Here is a 10,622-nt window from a genome sequence, read left to right as displayed (position 1 = left end):
CCTCCACTGGAGGTACATTTGCAGGTAAGAGGTGTGCTCTTCCCACTTCCCGCCTTTCATGGCCTCTCCAGCAGTACCCGGGCTTCCTGGCTCACGGCTGTCATGGCTGCTGGTTCCACTGCTGACTCCGCCTGAGGTCTGATGGCATCACCTCCTCCCTGCAGGCTGCAGGGACTTGTGGCTCTTGCCAAACTCTGGTCAAGTCTCCACCTTCTGTTTGGATTTCAGTGCTTCCATTACCTCTTTTGTCAACTTCCTGCGTGAAAATCCCTTAATTATAAATATTCAGTGACTTCTGTGTTCCTGTTTGGATCCTGACTTCTGCGATGTCTTACTCAACTTCATAGCCTGGTTACCTAACCAATTTGTGAAATCTCAGAAAACATTTTGCACTAATGGAGTAGATAAGTAGAATGAATTTAACATTAGGCATTAGAGATTATAAGAAAAAAAAATACAGGCAGAACTGAGGATGGAACCAAATGAGGATGAAAGAGAGAGGAAGACATTGGAAATGCCCAGGCTTGTGTATGGAAAGACTATAACACCACAAGGAGAACTGGGAGAGGCTACTGGAGGGAGAACTCACCATGATTACCTTTTGTATTGTTGTTAGGAAATGTTTCAGGGCCGGCCCTGTAGCACAGCAGTTAAACACTGTGAATAGAGGTCAGTCCCATATGGCTAATAGCAATTCGAATCTCAGGCCTGGTAGCTTGAAAAGCACAGGTAGTATGTGTGCGTGCATGCTCACGTCGTGATGGGATGGAGAAATGGAGGAGAAGGGATTGCAGCATGGCCATGTTCTTTGGGAGTGTTTCTCATATCCCTCTCTCTAGTGAGCACACATGCCCTTTAGCAACTAAAAAGGAAACCATTTCAACAGTCCGTTGCTCCACCAAGTGTGTGTGCTGTGTTTTGTATCATTTAAATTAGAACTCCCCATTAGAGAGCTCACTACTACATGGTCCCATGTACACATATAATTGTTTCTGAAATCTTTTGGAAACCCTCTCTCTCTCTTTTAATTGAGATATAATTCATATACCATATTAATTCAACCCTTTAAAGGTGCAACAGTGGTTTTGCATATTTGCAAAGTTGTGCAGTCAACACCACTAACTCCAGAATATTTTTAATCCCTGTAAAAGATCAAAACACTCTCCCTCCTGTCCTTGGAACCACTAACCTACTCTCTGTCCATATGAATTTGCCCATTTTGGACATTTCATATAAAAAGAATTATATAATGTGTGTTTTTTCCCTAGTTTCTTTCATTATGATTAATGTTAATATTTATTTATATCAATGAGTGGATTTAAAATTAAACAATATAGTAAAAAAAATGTTGCTTTGGTAAGATCCTAGAATACTATTGTAAGACAGAAGGAGGGAGGCTTAATATTAGTGAAACTTACAGGGAAATCACACGCTGAGTTTCTCCGCACTGTGGATAATGTCTAGCCCTGATAAGTTTTCTTCCTGCTGGTTAATTAAAGTGACTGTCTTCGCAATTGTTCTCTCTCTTCTCAGGAAAATATACTTAGGATTTTTAAACCTTGTAACCAATAGAATCGTAACTACCCAGAACCCTCACAGGAGTTTTATGATTTTCTTTTTTCCCCAAATTACAGAATACCTTTTTCAAAGGTAATACTCAGTTCTCATCTTAGGACATGCTCAGATGCCTCACAGCTACCTCCATGGGCTGTTGCTGCCAGGTACAGGTAGCTGCTGTCTGGATTCCCAGGGGCTGTGCGTGGCCACGGGGGGAGGGAAAGCAGGCTTTATTTTTTTTCTTCTCTTTTTCTTACTTTGTCTTTATTCCCCTCTTCTTTTTTTTTTTTTTTTTTTTTTAAGAGAGGTTTTTGCTATAGGGCGCATGCACTCACCAGAAAGACAGAGAGAGACAGAGTCAGAAAGTGAGAAATCACCCCCCAGGGGGATGGCCACACCTCAATCCCTTCTCCTCCATTCTCCTCTAGGGATCTTGGGCACGCATGCACACACACGTGCCCGGCATGAACTCATGAGTTCATGCCACCGGGTCCAGGACTCGAACCGCAGTCTACTACGTGGGAGTCTAGCAACATAGCCATTACGCCAACTGCTGGTTCCACCACTCTTCTTATAGTGACAGGAACCCTATATCTATTCCCAACAGAAACCATGCCATACTTATGAAAAATTGTTGTTTCGAAGGCCAGCAGGTGGCGTGGTGTTTAAGGTGCTGGACATCCACGTGGCCAGACCTGGCAGCTTGCTTTCTCGTGTTCTCTCTTTGGTGAGTGCACATGCCCTATAGAAAATTTGAATAATAATAAGAATAAATAATTTTTTTAAAGTGCTGTTTTCTGTAAGCCATACTTGCACATCCGTCTCACCCTTCTCAGTGCTCTGCAGACCCTCCACAGGGCTCAGCCCAAACAGGGTTTCATCCCTCTGCAAACCACCAAACCAAGTTTTCAGCGATCCAAGAACACACTCTACAAAATAATATATGCAACTTAATATCTGCATCTATAAATGTGTTTGTGGAACTATTTGTCAAAGCTCGAGGTAATTGAAGCTAGCAAACACTAAGCCCAGTGCTCCCCATGCAAGACAGAGTGCTGGCTTTTCAGGAATTTACAGTGAAATCAGATGTTGTGACTGTACCCAGGAACTTAAAGACTGCTGCAGACAGAACCAAACCATCACATAGCTTCCACATCTGATTAGGAGGCAGTAAGGACACCTCCCTATCTGTGTAACTGTAGGTGGGGAAACTACTGAGGACTCTGAGAAAATAAAAGATAACATTTGAATTGGGGAAGGGAAGAATCTCATAGAAGGCCTATATCCCAATGGTTTGATTTTTCTCCCTTATCTTCAGAGCTAGACTTAGTCTGAACCCTAGAACTGTCCAGCAAGAATGGATTAAGAGAAATTCTCCCTATGATCAGGAAACTTAGAGGGAGAGCCTCAGAGAAATGAAGAGTGGTGTAAAGCCCTGATTCTCCCTTTCTCTCCCAGTCCAGTCCTGTCTGCCAGTCCAGAGCTGCCCTGTGGTGGAGGTGGCACCATTGGCAGCCACAGCTCACCCTGCTACCAGAGGCAGCCTCAGCTGAGGGAGATGAGCCACAACGTAGGCTGTAGAAACTGATTTAGTGGCTGGAGGACCAAGGTGAGCAGCCCTCTTGCTTTCTACTTTCTTTCCCTCATTTCTCTCTCGCTCTTCTGAGTGTACGTTCCTCATTTCAAAACTAATAATAAAATGTAATAAATAATTCTTTTTTTTAAATGCTATTTCCTGCAAACCATACTTGCAAAATCCATCTGACCTCTTGCCAACGTTCTAATACTCCACGAGACAGAGAATGTCTCAGCATTTGGGAAGGCAGAGAGAGGGGCCCTCAAAAAGACAACCCCATGAGGTTGCGTTTGACACCATAGGTTCATGGGCAAAGTGTACATGTGTGAAACTGGCCAGAAATAAAATACAAAAGGCTTTGAGAACCATACTGGATGAGTTCCCCATCCAGACCCCAAACTGGCCCAGGGGAGTGTGCTTTAGGGGAAATGCAGACAGAGAAGGCTTTGAACCAACTGGCATTGGAGTAGATCAGAACCTGAGAATTCCAGTTGCAAACTGCATTTTGCAACTAAAACAAAACAAAATCCCAACAGCTTTTGTAGAATTTATATAAGACTCAGACTCTTACAGTTTAGCAAATTACAAAGAAAAAGACATTTGCCAGTAGGTTGCCACCTGTTGATGGTTAAGGTGTTGGACTCCCACATGGTCAACCATGGTTCAAGTCCTAGACCTGGCGGCCTGAAAATCAGGTCAAGTGCATGTGTGTGTATGTGTGTGCATGTGTGTGTGTGTGTGTGTGTGTGTGTGCCTGAAAATCAAGCCAAGTGCATGTGTGTGTATGTGCGTGCATGTGCATGTGTGTGTGTGTGTGTGTGCCTAAAATCCCTAGAGGAGAATGCAGGACAAGGGATTTGGGCATGGTCATTCCCCTGGGAGGTAATTTCTCACTTTCCCTCTCTGTCTCTCTCTCTGGCAAGTGCATGCCAGATAAAGAAAAGAAAATGACAGTCAATGAAAGCCAACTCCAAATTCACATGGATTTTGGAATTATCAGACAAACATCCTTTATAATTACACTTCATGAGCTCAGGCTGAACAGTCTTGAAGACAGAAATTCTCAGGACCAGCAGTTAGTGTAATGGCTATGTGCTGAACTCCCATGTAGTCAACCGCGGTTCAAGTCCCAGACCCGGTGGCTTATACTCATGCCGGGCGCATGTGCGTGCGTGTCCAAGATCCCAAGAGGATAATGGAGGAGAAGGGATTGCGGTGTGGCCATCCCCCCTGGGGGGTGATTGGTGATTTCTTGCTTTCTGTCTCTCTGTCTCTCTCTGTCTCTCTGGCAAGCACATGCGCCCTATAGCAAAAACCTCTCCAAGAATAAAAAAAGAAGACAGAGATTCTCTGCAATGAAGCGAAAGCTATAAAAAGAATAGTGAAAATTTTAGAAATGAAAATAACAGAAATTAAAGTTCACTGAACGGATTTGATACGAGAATGGAGGTAGTATAGTTAGTAAATTTAAGGAAACATCTATAACAATTATCCAATAAGAAAAGCAGAGAAGGAAGAGACTGAAAAAAAGCGAGCACAGTCTTGTGCAATATTATCGAAGTTCTAACATTCATGTCATTAAGGTACCCAGATGAAGAAGAAAATGAGAATGGTGCAAAAAATAAACAGAAGCACACACTGACATTTTAAAAAATATCTAAAAATTCCCTAAATTTGTCAACAGCTCAATTTACAGATTCAAGAAACTCTATAAACACTAACCAGAATAAAATAAAATAAAAAAAATTCATGACTCAAAGCATTATAATCAAACTACTAAAAAAAAAGAGATTATTTAAAGATCTTGAAAGTAACTGGATAAAAGGAACATATTACATAGAAGGGAAAAATAAAATGAATGAATATAGATTTCTCATAAGAAATCAGGGAGACCAAAAAACGGTAAAACAAAAATTGTAATTTTCTGAAAGAAAAAAAAAAAGAAGGTCATCTAGGATTATATATCCAGTGAGACTATTCCTCAAGTAAGTGTACAAAATAAAAGCATCCCCAATGAAGGAAAATTAAGGAAATTTGTTGCCAGTGACATTCACTTCATTAAAAAAAAAAAAAAAAAAAAGATAAAGGAAGCTTTTCAGGCAAAAGGAAAATAAAGTCAGAGGGAACCTGACACTTTAGGGATAAAGAAGTGCAAAATAAATGATAGATATCTCAGTAAAAATAATAAAAGGAGAGATTTTTCTCTTGAACTTTTAACGTGCAGGACAGTTACAGCAAAAGCTATCCCATGGTCTGACGGGAACTGCAGTGTGTGGATGCCGTAGAGGTGGCAGAGATAAACTGAAATGGGGCTGATGAAGGGGCCCATACGGGTGTACGGTTTCTGCATTGCAATTTAAGCTATAAACACTATTTTTAAGTAGGTTGTTGAAAGTTAAGTTGCAGGCCAGCCCGTCACGTGGTGGCTGAGGAAGCTGGATCCCACATGGCTGACTATGTGGTTTGAGTCCTGGACCTGGGAGCTTAAAACCACACCAGGTGTGTGTGCACCTGTGTCCAAAATCCTGAAATAGTAATAGGTATTGCAGTGTGTTCATATCCACACCGGGGTGCTTTCTTACTCTCCCTCGTTCTCTTGTTCCCTCTCTCTGGAGAGCATGCACAACCGAAAGCAAATTAAATCACAGATTGTAATCAACCATTAAAAGTATTGTACATAAAGATACAAATAACAAATAGATAAAATCAAATGAAATGCTAAATAACATTTTAATAATACAAAAAGTTAAAGACAAAATAGACGAAATAAAAACAGCGATCAAACAAAATAAATAAGATAGTAAAACTTAGTTGAGTCATGCTAATGATGGCGCTCAGTGTAAATAGTCCAGACACATCAGAGTGAGTTTAAATAAGTAAATAGAGCAGATAAATGAAACTACTCACTGTACTCTAACAACCCTATTACTAACTCTAATTGTTTCCTTTTTATTTTTTTTTCTTTTTTTTTTTGCTATAGGGCGCGTGCACTTGCCAGAAAGACGGAGAGAGACAGAGAGAGAGAAAGTGAAAAATCACCCCCTGGAAGGATGGCCACTCCCCAATCTATTCTCCTCTACTCTCCTCTTGCACCCAGCATGAATTTAAGCCACTGGGTCCGGGACTCGAACCATGGTAGACTACATGGGAGTCCAGTGACATAGCCATTATGCCAACTGCTGGTCCCAGTAACTCTACTTTTTAAATAATTATTTTATCTAACTTTTACATTTTATTTACTTGTTTATTTGTTTATTTTAATTTGACCAGAGAAGAACAGAATGAGAGAGAAAGAGAGAGGAAAGTGAGAAAGCAAGCTGCAGGTTCAGGACTCAACCATGGTCAGCCATCTGGAAGTCCAGTGCCCTTAACCACCACGCCACCTGCCAGCCCCAGTTACTCTTTAAATATCATGATATAGATACATTATGAATATATCTAAAAAAATGCAATGGCAATACTAATTCAAAGAAAATTAAGGTAAATGATATTTATACATGAAAAAGTATACTTTAAAACTAGAAAAATTGCTAGAGAAAATAAGACACATTACCTAATGATAAAGGTCAGTCTACCAAGAAAACCAATTTGTAATCTATTGCATTAGCAGATTGAAAAGAAAAATTGCATAATCATCTCAATAGCTACAGAAATAATATCTGAAAAAAAATCCCACTATTTTATGATAAATCTCCCAGAAGAGTAGGAATGGAAGGAAAGTGCTTTAGCCTAATAGAGGAAATCTACAGAAATCCCGTGGAATACACACTTCACGCTTTCCCCCTCAGCTCAGGAACAAAGCAAGAAGCCTGCTTTTGCCACTTCTATTCAACATCCTCAGTTCTGGCCAATTCAATAAGACAAAATAAATACCTACATGCATACAGAAAGGGCATACCACATGGAAAGGAGATGAAATTGTTCTCATTGTAGACTAAGTAATTATTTATCTCAAAATTCTCAAAGAATCTACAGAAGAGCTCCTAGAACTAATAATGAATTAGTTGAATTTGGCATGGTTGCAGAAACTGTCAATATATAATACTTAATCACATTTCTATATATTAAACAATTATAAACTGAACAATAGTGAACTAAAATTTGTAAAACACTGCCACTTATAATAGCTCCAAAAACAATACTTAGATATAAACACAGTAACTTATGTTCAAGAGCTACATACTGAAACTAAATACTGATCAAAAGAAATCAAAATTCCAAATAAATGGAGGAACATGCTGTGTTATGGATCAGAAAATTAGTATAGTGTAGTTATCAATCCTTCCCAAATTTATATATAGCTTACCTCAATTGCAATCAAAATCCAGATAGCATTTCACGGGAACCAGCAGTTAGCGTAATGGCTATGTCACTGGACTCCCACGTAGTCGACTGTGGTTCGCATCCCGGACCCAGTGGCTTAAAACTCACGCCAGGCGCGTGTGCGTGCATGCCCAAGATCCCGAGAGGAGAATGGACGAGAAGGGATTGCAGCGTGACCATCCCCCCTGGGGGGTAATTTCTTGCTTTCTGTCTCTATGTTTCTATGTCTCTCTCTGTCTGTCTGGTGAGCACACGCGCCTTATAGCAAAAAAAAAAAAAATCCAGATAGCATTTCTGTAGATATATTGAGTCACTGAAAAAATCATTATGCATTTTTGCATAGAAAAATATATCATGACTTTCCCGATTAACCTATAGGTAAGCTGACTTTAAAATGTGGTGGCAAAGCAAAAGAAATGAAGTAATTAGAATTTTTTTTTTATAAAGAAGAGTAAGTTTTGAGGACTTATATTACCAGATATAAAGTGCCAGCAATAAGATGTTGAGTCATTAGTAAAAGTACAGACAGAAAAGAGAATTCATAAATAGATCCACAGTAATATGGTTAATTGTTTTGTTTTTGTTTTCTTTAACTGTAATAATTGCCAGTTTTATTCCTCTGGCTAAGAGAGTCAAAGGTAGTTTGAGGTTTACATTCTTTTCTACAATTCTTTCATCAAGAGTTTGGGTGCCACCGTTGCCCTTATAAACTGGTTGCAAATTATTTTCCTTTTTTTTTTTTTTAAAGATATTTTTGCTATAGGGTGTGTGCACTCACCTGAGAGACAGAGAAAAAGAAAGCAAGAAATTATCCCCCCAGAGGGAGAGTCACTCCACAATCCCTTCTCCTCCATTCTCCTCTCAGGATCTTGGGCATGCATGCACACATGCCTGGCTTGAGTTTTAAGCGACCAGGTCTGGGTTTTAAACCGAGGTCGACTACATGGGAGTGCAGTGACATAATCATTACAACATCCACTGGTCCCAATTATTTTACTTTTAATTATTTAAAAATATCTTTTCTGTGTGGGAGACATGTGTTCATTAAAAAATACATATAAGCAGAAAGTAAAAGACAAAATGAAACTTCATACCACACAGAAATAAGCATGGTTAAGTTTCTGAAATATGTATGTATATAGACACACAGAATTTGGAATTTTATCCTACATATGTGAGCTGATATTAAATATGTTGCTTTATAATCTGTTATGTTTTGCTTTACATTATCGAATGAACATATTTTCATGCATATGTGTGAAACTTCCCAGTTAAAAAAAATAGCCCTGGAAAATGGGCCAAAATCTAATATCCAAGGAGTTGCTGGTATCAGGGAAACTACCTACAACCAAATACACTAGATGATTAAAGGTAAAATGAAGGTCAAAGATACATCAGAAAAATGTTAACAGAAAGAAAGCAGGAGCCAGATTTTAGTATCGGACAAACACAGAACTCAAGGGCCAAAGCACACTGAACAGGACAATCGTTGTGTCTGCACTTCCAAGGCATCGTCACGAGCTTGTTTCTTAGTCTTCTCTCTTCATCCGTAGTAATCTAAATCTCCCTTGGAAACGGGGTCTGTCTCCACAGCCACCACAGTGGCACCTTTCTCTGGGGCCTCAATAGCTTGCGGAAGCCGAAATGGACCGAGGTCAGCCTTGGCATGTAACAGTGGCAGGACAGTATTCCCGGGTGAAGCACTCCCTCCTTGGGTGTTAGGTTCTCTGAACACACAAGCCCAAGGTTGTGGGTATGGGAATAAAAACATCTTTCGAGAGGGCTAATAAGAAGAATAGAAAGGACCGCTTCCACCTCCTCCGGGTCCCAGACCTGAGCACTGTGCTGACTGTGGGCACAGCTCCGCATACCTTCCCTTGATGTGAGGCACATCCGCACATGGATGTGTGTGGTCCCACTCGTGAGGGGTGTTCCGGCTGGTGCTCCAGCTGAACCTGTAGCAGCCATTCAGTATTCTGTTCTCTCTGAAGCGTGGGCTCTTGAGAAGAACCAGTGAAACCCATGGTTGCAAGGCTACTGTTAAACTTCCTTTGCCATCAGATCCATTCCCTGGTCAGAAGGAAGTTTGTTTGCAATTGAAGGAGGCATTCTTTAAATCTAAGAATAGTAATTCTGACAGAAGAGCTACAGGTGGGGAAATACAGTGTGTGTCCGAGCATGAAAGGCATTGGATTAGGACTCATAAATTCAGAGCCACCTAGGATACACTGACCTTCTTGGGGTGATGCCAGGGAGGGCTCTCAGGGTAGGCTCTGCTGTGGGTGTGTGGGCACTCAGCATCCTCCCTCCCATCTCCTGCTGCTGCTCCCCACTGTCCAAACCCAACCAGAAATCAGCTGAAACTTCTAGATTCCCCTATTTTCAAAAGAGGATGTCTGAATTCATTGGATCACTTTTGCTTTTTTATTTGTTTCCTTGACTCTCACTCCTACCCTCACTTCCTCCTTCCTTCCCTCTTCTCCTTGAGCTGTAGCATCAGACTATTCTTCTTCTTTGTTTTTTGTTTTTTTGTTTTTTTGGTTTTTTTTGGAACACAATGAGGAATCATTCTGGCCTCCATAATACAGTGGATGAGGATAATTGTTTCAGATTGCATTAATTTTGTTTGACATTTTATCTTTGAGACATTTTCTTTCAATGGTTATGCACTTTACATGTGTTTTTATATGTCAAATCCCACATCTAAAGTTTTTTCTTGCTATTATGACCTTATAAAAATGGGCAATCATTACTCACCAACTCTGTGAAGTTTACAGCTAACAATCTAGATGATCCTAATATTCAACAGATAAGCATCAGCCTGTAAATTAAGCATATTTCTCATGACCCGTGTTGAGTTCTCTCCTTTTGTTACTGAGAAAAAGGCTGGTATCGAAATCACAGGGAGCTAGAATGTGCGGGCACTCCACCGCACAAGGCCTCCCATTGGAAATCAGGCCTGAGGCACACTCATAAAACAGAACTAATGGCAATGACGGGAGAGCTGAGAACGTGTAAGGCTATTGGGAGGAAAGGACTGACTGCTCCGTTACTGCTCTAGTTATATTTTACTGTCATCTTAACATGGAGACTATTTACGTGATGGGAAACATTATTGATGCAGAAAGAGGAAAAAAAGGTAAAATTAAAATTTATAAATTATATT

This window comes from Tupaia chinensis, unplaced genomic scaffold (assembly GCF_000334495.1).
Source record: "Tupaia chinensis unplaced genomic scaffold, TupChi_1.0 Scaffold143867_1, whole genome shotgun sequence".
Taxonomy (NCBI): domain Eukaryota; kingdom Metazoa; phylum Chordata; class Mammalia; order Scandentia; family Tupaiidae; genus Tupaia; species Tupaia belangeri.
This window is presented reverse-complemented; position numbering follows the sequence as displayed.